The sequence below is a fragment of the Lissotriton helveticus genome, chromosome 6, assembly GCF_964261635.1.
Source record: "Lissotriton helveticus chromosome 6, aLisHel1.1, whole genome shotgun sequence".
Lineage (NCBI taxonomy): Eukaryota > Metazoa > Chordata > Amphibia > Caudata > Salamandridae > Lissotriton > Lissotriton helveticus.
The window spans coordinates 1,623,095,915-1,623,110,188 of NC_136067.1; positions in this window are offsets into that span (position 1 = coordinate 1,623,095,915).

Here is a 14,274-nt window from a genome sequence, read left to right on the forward strand (position 1 = left end):
TCACTCCCTGCTATGGTTGCCACCAATTACACCATCCTTCGTGAGAAAATCGGACGCGAGGTTGGCCGGTGGAAGCACTACCCTCTCTCTTGGTTAGGCAGGATCGCGGCGGTTAAAATGACTATTTTGCCCCAGATCCTCTACCTATTCCGTACCCTCCCTCTCCGACCCCCCGTTGGTTGGATTTGCCAGACGCAATCCGACTTGGCCCAATTTATCTGGAATGTCTGGAAGCTGCGAATGCGGAGATCACTGGTGACGCTTGCTCCGAACTGTATGTGAATGGAGCAGATGGGAATCAGAGAAACATTGGTTGTTTCAAGATCAGGCGGTGGTGGCACGACCATTGCAGGAAATTCCTTTCCTGCGCAAGCCCCACAGGCCCCCTAACCTGTATGCCTCGCACATAACCCGTGTTCCTCTTGAGGTGTGGGATGCCACCAATATCGCGCACGACCTGACAACCTTCCCATCTCCCCTCACCCCATTGGTCGATAACCCCGACTTCACCCCGGGCACAGAAGGGGTGGCTTTCGCACACTGGAGGCCTGCTGGTTGCCAGTTTTTGTACCACATGTATGGAGCTGAGGGGGTTGTTCCGTTTTCCCAATTTAGGTAGGAGTACGGCTTCCCAGAGACTGAACGACTAAGGTATCTGCAAGTGAGGCATTGGGCGTTACACCCGAAGGTCCGCGCTAGCGCAGATAGACACTTATCCTCATACGAAAGATGGCTCATCACCCGCACGACAGATTCCAAACTCATCTCCGACCTATACAAGATGTTACAGACCACGCTGGTGTACACTCATAACCCCGGTAGGGAGCGATGGGAAAGAGAATTGGGCAGGACCCTCAGTTACAAAGAATGGGGGGAGATCTACTATAGGGCCAGGCACTCTGCATACCACATGGGGCTCACGGAGACATTCACAAAAGTTGTCACATATTGGTATCATACCCCAGACAGATTACATGCGATGGACTGCAGCCGAGAGACAACTTGTTGGCGTGGCTGTGGCCAGACTGGCAACCTGGTGCACTTATTGAGGGAATGCCTACATATTCAGTCCTACTGGGCTCAAGTGTTAGATGAAATAGATAAGCACTTCGAGACGGAAATCCCGCGCTTCCCAGCTTATGTGCTACTAGGTCTACCTAATCCCCTAACCTACCCACTAAAATCCCGCAGGGGCAGACAGATGGCTATCGCACTCGGCTCAGCGGTTCAAAATATACTTACACATTGGCATACTCCCACTATACCCTCCTTTGTAGGATGGCTTCGCCGATTATGGCACGTGCTCGGGATGGAGAAGCTGTCACTTACTATGGCGGGAGAGGGATGACCTGTGGCAACCATTTCTATCACTCTTGGCCACCGAATTCCGAGAAGTCACATGTCCCCAATATCTTAGGCTGCTGCGCCTCACAAAACCTCGGAAGACAGACTGTTAAGGAGGTCTCTGAGGGCTTAGCATAGATGAGGGGAGGAATAGGGGGCTAGCAAGAGACAGGGAGCACTGGACGGGAGGAGGGAGGGGGTACCTGGGGAAAAGGGGTTCCTTATGTTTTCTTTTTTCTCGTTTATTCTTATAGTTTTATTCTATGTACGGGCAATTGAAAGATACTGTCCCGAGCGCAGATCTCACGCTCTCAGCTGGCACTGCCTGGCGGTGCTGTTTCGATCTTGTTTGAAGACAGCTAACTGTACATGGAAATACTTGCGTGTTTAAATTCAATAAAGATATTTGAACCATAAAGTGTGATCTGAAAATTACAAAGTGAGCCTCACATGCTGAAAAAAGGGACCAATAATCAATAACAGTGGTTAGTTCCCTACAGGTATCATGACAGCTACCATTTTGAGTAAGGTAATAGTATTGAGTGACATGAATTATTCTTAACATTGTTCTTTCTCCTAGACTGCCATCTCCAGGGTACAGAGCACTGGTGCTGCAGCCTTATACTCATAGCCCCTCTGCCCCACAGCCCCTCTGCCTATTAACTATAATTAGAGCACCAATTAAGTATGCACTCAATTGAGGCTCAGCTTTCTGAAACTCGCTTACTTAAAATTGCGTTGAGGCTATGGAAAGTACTTTTGTTTCTTTTCATGCTCTTTGTGTTGCTCCTGCAGGTAGCTCTGAATTGGTTACCAGATGACAGAAGAATTATTTAGGTCCTTATGTATGCCCTTCTCAGCTGTGCAACAAACCTTGTCCTTGCTTACCCACACTCTGCAGGTCTCCCGACTCTGCCATTTGTTTCCCTGCTGCCTGCCTGCCAGCTAGGTCTGTTTGTACTCTCTCACCAAGCATTGCCTTTCAGCACTCGCATTGCAGTAGTGCAGATTGTCTTTTCCAGTCATTTGTTGTATTGTATATGTTGTATCTTTCCCGCTGTTGTTAAAATCTGCCCCTTGCATTAGTGACGCTTTTCCTTTTCTGCCTTTGTTGTATTTTTTGGTCTTTCCTGCTGCTGTTAATATCTGCCCTCATCACATGGTATCTGTTTTTTAGCTTTTGTTCATTTTTGTTTTTTGTTTCTCGTAGCTCTGGTTCTCGAGCATGCATACCTCGCCGTTCGGCCTTCCTGTTCGTTTTGCAGCTACTGTCTCCCTGCGCCTCTCCCTCCTTCTACTATAGACCATAATGAAACCGAAAGCTGGAGCGGGAGATACTGGCGCTCAGGCTGATGCACAAGCCGGCGGAGGAAGCGATGAAGGCTCGGGAGTTGAACGTAGGCTGAATGAACGGTTGGATAAAATCGTGGAGGCGATTACGGCATCCAAGGAGTCCTTACATAATGACATATCACAGGTTGCGATGGGGCTGGGACTCCTGAAAGCCGACCACTCGAAGTTGGTGGACAGGGTGAAAGAGACGGAATTGGTGACTCAAGACCTGAAGCCGGCAGTGGTGACAGTGGAACGCAAATTGGAGGATGCCCTGAAGTGCCTGACGACCCTGGAGAAGAGGACCGAGGATGCGGAAAGTCGCAATCGACGGAACAACGTGAGAGTGGTCGGCTTACCGGAGAAAGTGGAGGGGTCGGACATGGTGGCATACTTGGAGAACTGGTTCCGAACGCAGGTTGCCCCGGAGGGCCTTTCCCCTTTTTTCACGCTAGAACGAGCGCACAGGGTCCCGGCCAAGCCACCCTTGCAGGGCCGTCCACCTCGACCTGTGGTCGCTAGAGTCCTTCATTTTAAAGATAGGGACTTATTGATTCAGAATGCACGCTCGACGGGGCCCTTTCGGGTGGAAAATGGCACTGACACGCTTTTCCCGGATTATACACAGGACGTACAGCGTCATAGGGCCTCTTTTCTAGCCATAAAGAAGGAACTAAGAGAAGAAGGCATCCAATACTCGCTGTTGTTCCCAGCTAAACTGTGAATCATCCTGGATGGGTCGACCCACTTCTTCCTGACCTCTGACGAAGCCTGGACGTGGCTGGAATCGTACAGGGCGGGCACTGATCGCAGGGACAGGGGCGGGGGGACCGAGGTCAACCGAAGCCGCCAAGGGTACGCAAATCGCAACATATACGGAAACTGAACAAAAATCAACAGGCCCTTCTACAGGCGCAGCTGGCGGCGGACAAGCAAGGTGCGCTGGCGGCCACGGCGGCAATAACAGTATCGCAGGGAGAGAACTCGAACAGAGGTTCCGACTCGGATACGGACAAACGACAATCAAGAGCTGAATTGTCGGATGTATACAGCACCATGGGACCGGAGGTGACTCCAAGATCGGCGGATGACTTGTAGACGAACTATAACACAATATGTCTAGGACCTGCATTCTGAGGGGAAGGAGCCCCTGGTAACGTATCAGACTGCTATAACCGCACATGCTGCTGTTTGGGGTTTGTAGGGCCGGAGGCGGGGGCGGGAGTTGCTGCCCGTCGGAGCTGAACCATATCCCTATTGCCCTTAAGGCAACCTGTAGTGACTACTGCAGGGTATCACAGTGTGTTTGTTGTGACTGTTTGGATGGGGTCTGAGTTTTTGGGTCCTGTCCTGGGGGGGTGGGTAGAGGGGGCGTTATGGGGTGTTGAGTTCCTGAGGGTTGACAATGGTGTGGGCGCTGCTATTTTGGTGGGGAAGGGGGTGCAGAACTACAGTGATGGGGACGTTATGTGAGTTGAAATGCATCACTTGGAATGTGAGAGGCCTACACACTATGACTAGACGTCATAAAGTCCATGCTTATTTATTGCGAAGAGGGGTGCACATTGCTCTGTTGCAGGAGACCCATCTTACCAAGGTGGAGGGCCAGGCGTTGCAATGGAGATGGAGGGGCCAAGTCTTTAGCACAGCTTACTCTGCGTTTGCCAGGGGGATACTCATATGGATACGGGCAGGGGTCCCATTCCAGGTCGCTAAACAGGTATTAGATCAGGAAGGCCGCTTTGTAGCTGTAGAGTGTAAAACAGAAAAGGTTTTGGATCCTACATCAACTCAGCCCGGATCTCAACAACAAAATAAACAGAACAAGATGGCTGGATAGGGAAAATTCATATCATTAGTAACAGCAACGCAGTCAATATGTACTACGTAGCCACAGTCTTATGTACTAAAACAAATTTATTTTCTTTTTATCTGGTTTTTCAAAGTTTCAAGAACACAAGGGCAAACCAAAGACTGTCACGACAGTGAATTCATGAGTACAATATCTACACATATACAAAAATACAAATATACAATATTTACAAAATGAATAAAGCACAACGAATAAGAACAAATGAAACTGACACACCAAAAACAGTGAAATAATTCAATATTCACAAATCAATTGCATGTTATATACAATGAAGAAGTTCGTGCGAAAAGCTAGGGCAAAGCCAGTCCTTGTAAATGTGAAACCAAGGGACAGGCGGAAGCAGATGGAATGGGACGCCTGCCTGCCTGACGGAGCTGTGGTTCAATATTTGTATTGGGTTGCACACCTAGGATCCCAAATGGTGGACAATTTCTTTTCCTAGATGCACCCTTTGGAGTAACCACAGGGTGGAAGTGTCGACGCGTTTCGAACCGGGCTATTAGAGGTTCTCTTCAGGACGGGGACTGGGAACAATGGTTCTGCACGTGGCAAGGAGTATGCCGTGGTGTCGGTAATTCGCAAAGGAATAGTGGTTTCTGTGGTTGGCCAAGTATAATTCTTGACGATATGCTGTCCGCCGCGCGGTACAAGCTCGGGGGGGAAGACTCACAAGCTGACTGTATTGATTTCAAAAGGCTTGGTAAGTAGCTTTATCAGAGTAGAACATCTGATAGCGGAAGGCAATATTAAGCCGGCGGGCGGCGTCTCAATCAGCCGGGACTTGTTTCCAAGGATTCAATCTCTCTCAGCCAGGAACACGCACAGTCTATCAATGTGATAGACTGTGCGTGTTCCTGGCTGAGAGAGATTCCGCTATCAGACGTTCTACTCTGATAAAGCTACTTACCAAGCCTTTTGAAATCAATACAGTCAGCTTGTGAGTCTTCCCCCCCGAGCTTGTACCGCGCGGCGGACAGCATATCGTCAAGAATTATACTTGGCCAACCACAGAAACCACTATTCCTTTGCGAATTACCGACACCACGGCATACTCCTTGCCACGTGCAGAACCATTGTTCCCAGTCCCCGTCCTGAAGAGAACCTCTAATAGCCCGGTTCGAAACGCGTCGACACTTCCACCCTGTGGTTACTCCAAAGGGTGCATCTAGGAAAAGAAATTGTCCACCATTTGGGATCCTAGGTGTGCAACCCAATACAAATATTGAACCACAGCTCCGTCAGGCAGGCAGGCGTCCCATTCCATCTGCTTCCGCCTGTCCCTTGGTTTCACATTTACAAGGACTGGCTTTGCCCTAGCTTTTCGCACGAACTTCTTCATTGTATATAACATGCAATTGATTTGTGAATATTGAATTATTTCACTGTTTTTGGTGTGTCAGTTTCATTTGTTCTTATTCGTTGTGCTTTATTCATTTTGTAAATATTGTATATTTGTATTTTTGTATATGTGTAGATATTGTACTCATGAATTCACTGTCGTGACAGTCTTTGGTTTGCCCTTGTGTTCTTGAAACTTTGAAAAACCAGATAAAAAGAAAATAAATTTGTTTTAGTACATAAGACTGTGGCTACGTAGTACATATTGACTGCGTTGCTGTTACTAATGATATGAATTTTCCCTATCCAGCCATCTTGTTCTGTTTATTTTGTAGCTGTAGAGGGCAGGTTATATGGAAGAGATGTTGTATTGTGTAGTGTATATGCCCCGAACACTGAGCAAGCTCGTTTCCTGGATACACTGTCTAGAACGCTGGCCCCCATGCTGCCTGGCTCGGCCATTGTGGGAGGGGATTTTAATGCTATCTCAAATGTAGACATGGATAGATCACACCCTCCTCTGACGGCTGCACCGGCTCGGGCATTAGCTAAAACTAGATCCGATTGGCAAGACCATTGGGGATTTATTGATGTGTGGCGGGCTCAGCACCCTCATGATAGGGACTATTCGTTCTTCTCTTCTGTGCATGACCTACATGTACGGATTGATGCTATACTATGCTCCCCCCTGTTGGCTCATATGGCAGGGCGCACTGAGTACCTTGCTCGAACTATCTCAGACCACAACCCGCTCTTGATGTCAGTGGATTGGCAGAGGGTGAGAACGGCGATCCCGACATGGCGCCTACGCCCTGAGACTCTGGAAGACCAGGTGTTTCGGACGGAGGTGGGTGAGGGTAGTGGCAACTACTTTCGGGAGAATTGGGGCACAGCAAGCTCAAGTGCAGTGGAATGGGATGCCTTTAAGGTGGTTGTCAGGGGGCTGTGCATTAGTAAGTACTCGGGAGCAAGGAAATCGGTAATAGATGCTGTAAGAAGGGCGGACGAGACCCTGAGAGACCTGGAGCAGAGGAGGCCCGAGTTGCCGTCCTTACAGGAGCAACTACTAGAGGCCAAAGAGAAAGTGGCTGCTGAAACGGAGCGGTTGCGATGTTTCGACAAGAGAGAGTACCTGGCGAGAGTGCATGCGGAGGGGGATAAGGTTGGCACGCTGTTGACTAAACTGGCTGACCCGGTGCAGCGGAATGGGCCAGTCATGCAGATAGCACTGGAAGATGGTGCCCTGGCCCACTCACAGGAGATGGTGCTGTCTCGCTTTGCTACTTATTATGAAGCTCTATATAGCATCAGGAGGGGGGAAGCAATTGCGGACATAGAGGAGTATCTAGAAGAACTCCGCCTACCGTGCTTAGAGGAAGATGATGCTGATGGGTTGGGTCAGGGCATCACACTGACTGAAATACAGGTGGCAATTAAGCACATGGCCAGGAACAAGACGCCGGGGTCTGATGGGCTGCCTATCGAATTCTATGCTCACTATATTGATGTACTGGCCCCCGCCTTGTTGGAGGTTTATCAAGAAGCGATGACAGATGGTCGCCTGCCGGGATCGATGCGCGAGGCCCTGATAGTCCCACTTCTGAAGCCCGGACGGCTGGAGGTGGACGTGGCCTCATATCGGCCCCTATACATGCTGTCGGTGGATTACAAAATCCTGAGCCGTATACTGGCGTCCCGGTTATTACCACACATGACGTCGCTGGTCCACACGGACCAGGCGGGCTTTATCCCCAAGAGATACACAGCCTCGAACATTCGCCGTCTTCTTCGAGTCATGGCTGATAACCGGACCGATGAGAGCTTTGCGGCGGTGCTCTCGGTGGACATAGAGAAGGCGTTTGACAGCCTGGAGTGGGCCTTCCTTTGTAAAGTCTTGGATAGATTCGGACTGGGTGATGGATTTGTAAAATGGACGAAGGTGTTGTACGCCTCGGCCACAGCTAGGGTGAGACTGGGCGAGGTGATTTTGGACCAATACTCGATTCAAAGAGGCACAAGACAGGGATGCTCGCTGTCGCCCCTGTTGTTTGCATTGGCGATCGAACCCCTGGCGACACAGGCGAGGATGGGGCGATCCTATAATGGACTGATGCATCGGGGAGACCCGCACTACATCTCGTTGTATGCTGATGATCTGCTTTTATCTCTCCGGGAGCCCGAAGAGGACTTGCACGGGGCGACCTCTATGCTGTCCAACTTTGGGAGGGTCTCCGGTCTTAGGGTGAACTGGTCCAAGACATGCCTCTTTCCGGTGCGACGGAGTCTCTCTCCGCCAGCTGAACTTGGTACCATTAAGTGGGAACCAGCATGTATCACGTACTTGGGGGTCCGAATTTATCATGTAGACCAAGATATACTGGAGGGTAATGTGGGCCGGGGTATTAGAGCTCTGAAAAACTGCATGGAATTCTGGGCGACGCTTCCTCTGTCGGTTATGGGCAGAATCGCACTGCTTAAGATGGTGGCGCTTCCCAGACTCCTGTACTATTTTCGTACACTGCCGATCTGGATCCCGACGAGAATCTTCAGGGAACTGAGGTCGTTGATGGGGGGTTTCATTTGGGGCAGCGGTAGGCGGCGCATAGCCCTGGCAACACTGATGAGGCCCAGGTCGGAAGGGGGCCTGGGGGTGCCGGACTTTGAACTCTATTATTTGGCGGCCCAATTGCAGGTTTTAATGCAGAATGTGGCGAGGGAATATCGGGGCACGGAGAGTGGATGGGGAAAGGGAATCCCTCGTCATGTGCAAGCCTACATAGTTCTGCAGCAAAAGCTGGACCTGAGGGATTTGACGGGGGAAGAACGGACCCTCAGACTTTGCTGGAATAGGATGCAAAAACGAGCAGGGACTCCCCTCCCATACGCACCGGACATACCGTTGGGCATGCTGACAGCACTGCCGCATAGTGGGGACTGGACCCCGCTGGCGGACTGGGAACAGATGGGGGTCCAGGTGGTGGGAGACCTGTATGTGAACCAGGAGTTGGTGCCTTTCTCGGTGCTGCAGGAAACGTTTGGACTACCAGAGGGGGACTTCTTGCTTCATGCTGCGGTCACGACTGCGATTCAAAAGCACTGGAAATCCGGGAATGTGGAACCAGTGGAAACCCTTGCTTGCCAATATGTAGTGATGGCGGCGGGCACGGTTAAGGCGGTGACCTGCCTCCAATCCCGGTTGCTCCGTGAGGGCATGCGTCATTTGGATGCCCTTAAAGCGAAATGGGAAACAACTATAGGTCGACAGATACCAGATACCGCTTGGGCCCAAATCCTTCAACGGGCATGGAAATGCACGAGAAACACGCGTTTCCAACTAATTCAGTACTGTGTGTTACATAGGGCCTATCTAACACCGGGGAAGGTCCGGAAATACTTCCAAGTCCAGAATGCAGCGTGCCCGCGATGTCAAGAAAAGGGTACTGAGCTAGAACATATGCTATGGCTTTGCCCACACATGGGGAGCTACTGGGAGGAAATAGGGGAGCTTCTGAACATGATCACAGATAGACACATAGAGTATGACATGGCCACCTGCTTGCTGCACTGGTTTCAACACACGGCCAAGACCAAGGTAACCAGCAAATTTATTGACTTAGGGCTTTTGCTGGCGAAACGCAAAACTACCTGGCATTGGAAGACGAAGAAGGGCCCGTCATTTGAGAGATGGAGAGGGGAGTTCTGCAAGTGGGCTAGTTGCGAGAGTGTGGTGCGGCTCCGGCAGGCTACCCGCTCAGGTCACGAGAAGGCGCTGGAGGTAGCTCGGTCTTGGGAGGCCATGGTCCAATCCTTGAAGGACAGCCAGCTGACAGAGGAGGAGGGGTAGATCTCACATATGCGTGATGGTTACCATTATAGCGTAGTTTTGCTGACCCAGCGATAAATCAGTTGAGATATTTCAAGCGGATTGGTAAGCGCCCACACCAACACTCATGCTCGGGGGGTGGGAACCAGGAGGGAAGGGAGAGCTGAAGGGAGCAACAAAGTAGAACTGTTAGTGATAGCTCCAGGGATAGTTTTAGCTTGTTTGTTGGGAATTTGGGGGGTGAAAAGAAAAGCGGTGCAGTCCTCCGTCGCTCAGCCATAATTGGTTCTATTACTGTGAAACGTATGCATGCGCTAAGACTTTTAAAATTGCCGCCCGACCCCTGGGTTGTGGGCTGAATGGCTGTGTACTTCAAATATTTCTGTTCCAAGGACCACAAACGTTGGTTACAAAGTTGCTGAATGGCATACATGTGTAATAGTATATCTGCAATAAAAATATATTTCAAACAAAAAAATGAAGGATATATATGTTTATGCTTAGGATTGCTATCTGAAGTCATTGATTTGTTTGGTACGTACGATATAACATGTTTTTTTTATACTCGCAATAGTGTCCGCTTCCCCCGCTGTGATTTATTTCTCCCCTTCGGCGCATGTTGCACCTCATTCCTGGAAAATTTTCTGCCCACAACTGCAGTTCAAGGGCGCGGGCTGTGTCGGACGCGCTGCGCTGTTCCCTCAGGAGTGGCCCCTCCGTGGAGCAAGGTTGCGTAAGCATCCCAATTGAGTTGCTTGTACGTACCGTGGTAGCCTGTACGCAAGAGTGCAAGCGGCAGCCTCCTGATCTCTGAGCTGGTGACGCCTCACCTGGGCTTGGATAACAGGGTATTTCCTCAACTTCTGGATCACGGTACGAGGCCAAAAATAGATTTTCTTAAATCGGCGACATCCCTACTTCCTCGAGTAAATATCATCCTGTTTGGACATAAATAATTTTGGGAAACTCCTTTGAGAACTTCTAGCTACTTTCCAGGCATATGGACTCACCCCCCTTTTAAGACCTTAGGGAACGAGCTAGGGTACAGAACTTTTGACTCACAGTTCATTGCTCCTTACCTACGCCCTACCTCACTGGTGTTGGGGCTGTAATAATTTGGCTTCCCTCTGGGGATTTTGATCTTGGAAGTACCCTCTTCACTACACCATGTCTGATTATGAGGTGTGTGAGCATGACCTAGCTGTTTATGGTCCAAAAGACGAAGATGATTTTTATTATGACGAAAATATGGAAATTCTGATTGACAAAACCCTTGATAAGAAACTTGACCAAGCTCTGTCCTCTGCCCCATTACCCAACGTCTTGACAAACTAGTTGATAGAGAGCCATCCCCGACACCCTCCAACCCTCCCTCTCCCACCTTCAGAGCTCCCCAGCCATTCCTGGCCTCATGTTAACATCTACACTAAGGTGACGCACAAAGCAAGGGATCATGTCTATAATACTGACCCGTTGGCCCCTCCGATACCCTCTCTCCCCCTTCCATCCCCTACTAAGCACGCAGATACTGATAGTACCTCTTCCTCCCAAGAGTCAAGACCACGTAAACGCTCTAAGAAGCGCAAGCGTCCTGTTTCCCCTTCAACTCAGTCCTCATTCACGTTTGATCCAGCTAGTATTGTTCAACCTAGATCTTCAGACTGGTCACCAGCCCCAGAGATTGCTGAATATATGCAGACCAACCTGCGAAAAAGATTAGACAAAGAAGTCAGATCCCGCCTCAGGTCTGAATGTCCCCGTCCAGACCTTCCTAACAAGACCGCTCTCACTCCTGACATAGACATGTCCATGCAAACCTTTCTTAAGAAATTCCGCAAGTATCCTAAAAAGGGAATCAATAGAGCCCTGAGAGCATGCCAAGATAAACTTTTGGATATGTCTGGCCCTTTGGCCAAGTTCCTAGAACTGGCCCTTTAGGCTCAAGAGACGGGTGCAGCTATCCACCCTGAAGTCCTCGCAGGATGGATTCAAAGAGCGATTTGCCTCCTTGGCAATGCTAATTGCGCACTTTCCTCTGAGAAAAGCAAATTGGTTCTCCTACGGATTGACCCCCAATTAGCTGAGCTGGCTTCTTCAGAACCTGGCCCCTTGGCAGAGGAGCAACTGTTCGGAGACCGCTTTGTGAAAGACATCGCAAAATGTGTAATTACCTTTACGTCAATAGGGCTGGTCAAAGCAGAGGGCGCTGGACTGGCTGCTTCAATCAGCACGGTCCTCACCGTGGCTACAACCACAGACGAAGGGGATATGCTCAAGACCTGGCTTAACCCTGTTTCTACCCAACTCAATCCAGAGGCTTCAGGGGCCATTTCAAGAGGCGTCAACAGAGGCTTCTGCAAAAAGGATGCCCAGTCCTCAGGTATTGATTCAACCTTTTCTCCCTTCGATTCCCTTGGGGGGCAGACTGATGCATTTAATTCACAATTGGTCACAATTGGTTAAAGATCACTTCAAACACAGGGGTCCTGAACACCTAGCAAGTGTATCCAATAGAATTGAACTCCCAACCAACCCAGCTTTTCCTCCCTCTTCCTCTCCATTTTTCCCCGACAAGAGGAGTCTTTTATAGAATCAGAGCTGAGAGATATTTTGACAAAACAGGCCATTGCTGAGCAAACCCTCCAAACAGGAGGTTTTTGCAGCAACGTCTTTTTGGTTCAAAAGAAAGGAGGTGGTCAGAGAATAGTTTGAAACCTCAGAGCTTTCAATCCCTTTGTGACCTATCTTTACTTCAAGATGGAAGACATCCATCTACTGAGATACTTGTTATTAGAACAGGATTGGATGGTTCGTTAGATCTAAAGGACGCTTATCTGACAGTTACGATCTACCCACCTCATCAACGCTATCTCCAGTTTCAATGGAAAGATCAGTAGTTCCAGTATCAATACCTACACTTGGGCCTCTCCTCTGCCCCTTGGGTATTCACCAAACTCTTGAAACCTGTGGTGACATGATTAAGGGAAATGGGAGTTTGCATGATCGTTTACCTAGATGACATGCTTATTTTAGGACAGAATCGCTAACGACACACCTACAATGGACAGTATCTCTATTGCAAAACCTGGGCTTTGTGATAAATCAGAGAAATCTATGATGAGTCCCTCTCAGCAGATAGAGTTCCTGGGATTCCAGATCAACTCAGTGTCAGCTCAATTACTCCTTCCTCAAGCTAAGATAAAATCTATCAAGAGGGAAATCAAATCGACATTATGACATTATCGAAACAGATGGTTTCTTTGAGGTCCCTAGCTAGGATTGTCGGCCTACTAGCCTCCTCCATTACAGAGCGCTGCAACGCCTAAAAATTCATTATTGTCAATAGAATTTCAGCTACGATCATTCCATTGCCCTGACACTGGAAGCACAAGAGAGCTTCTTTGGTGGCTAACTCACATGTAGGCATAGAATGGAAAGGCTATTTTCTGAGTTTTACCCGATGTAATCATCGAATCGGATGCCAGTCATTGGGGATGGGGCGCAAGATGCGGAAACTTCGCTACCGGCAGTCGCTGGTCAACAGAAGAATTGAACATGCACATCAACTGTCTGGAGTTGTTGGCTGGCTCCTTAGCCATCAAATCAATCTCACCATTGAAGAGCAATTGACGCAACCTCCTCCGGATGGACAATGTGTCAGCGGTACGGTACATAAATCGCCTAGGAATTGACGAGATCCCGGCTGTTAGCCAACATAGCTCAAGAATTCTGGCATATCTACCTAGCACAGAAGATCACGGTCATAGCAGAATACATTCCCGGCAAAGACAACTTAGTGGGGGGACTGGAATTCCGGGCTTCTGAGAGACTTCAGCGACTGGAAGATCCATCCTTCAATATTTCAAGATATCATGACTATTCAAGGCCCTTGCCTCGTAGATCTTTTCGCCTAGCGTCTGAACACTCAGCTTCCCAAATTCTACAGCTGGCGATGGGAACAGAGGTCTCTCTCCATTCTTGGGGAACTCTGACGAATTACGCCTTTCCTCCCTTCACAATGATCCAGAGAGTAGTGCCCCTGTCTGCCGTCAATCAGCATAATTGATGTTGGTCATTCCTGTGTGGAAGACACAATTGTGGTTTCCGCCGCTCCTGGAGTTGTCAGTAGATCTACCTTTTCAACTGCCTGTATTTCCACAGCTACTCCTGGACCAGTCGGGTCCCCACGTCTGTTCCTTCTTCAAGACCAACTGGTACTCATGGTATGGACAATCTCAGGAGACATAAACAGATTAAAGGCCTTTCATCAGCTGCTGCCGAATTTATTACAGTGATATAAAACAGGACACTACAGCACAATTGTTTAGCGCACTATAGCGTTTGGCTCATAACTATGATTTAATGTGTTATAAAGGACTAAAACTTATTAATCATTGAGCCACCATTGTACATAACTTTGTCACCTTGCGACGCTCACGCTGTTCACCTCTATCACTTGCGTCGTCACTTTTCACTTGTATATATCACTTTGTCACCAAGTGCCTTTGGGTTGTCACATGAACTTTCTTGTACAGTGCTGCTTCCAACTGTATTCCCATGTGTA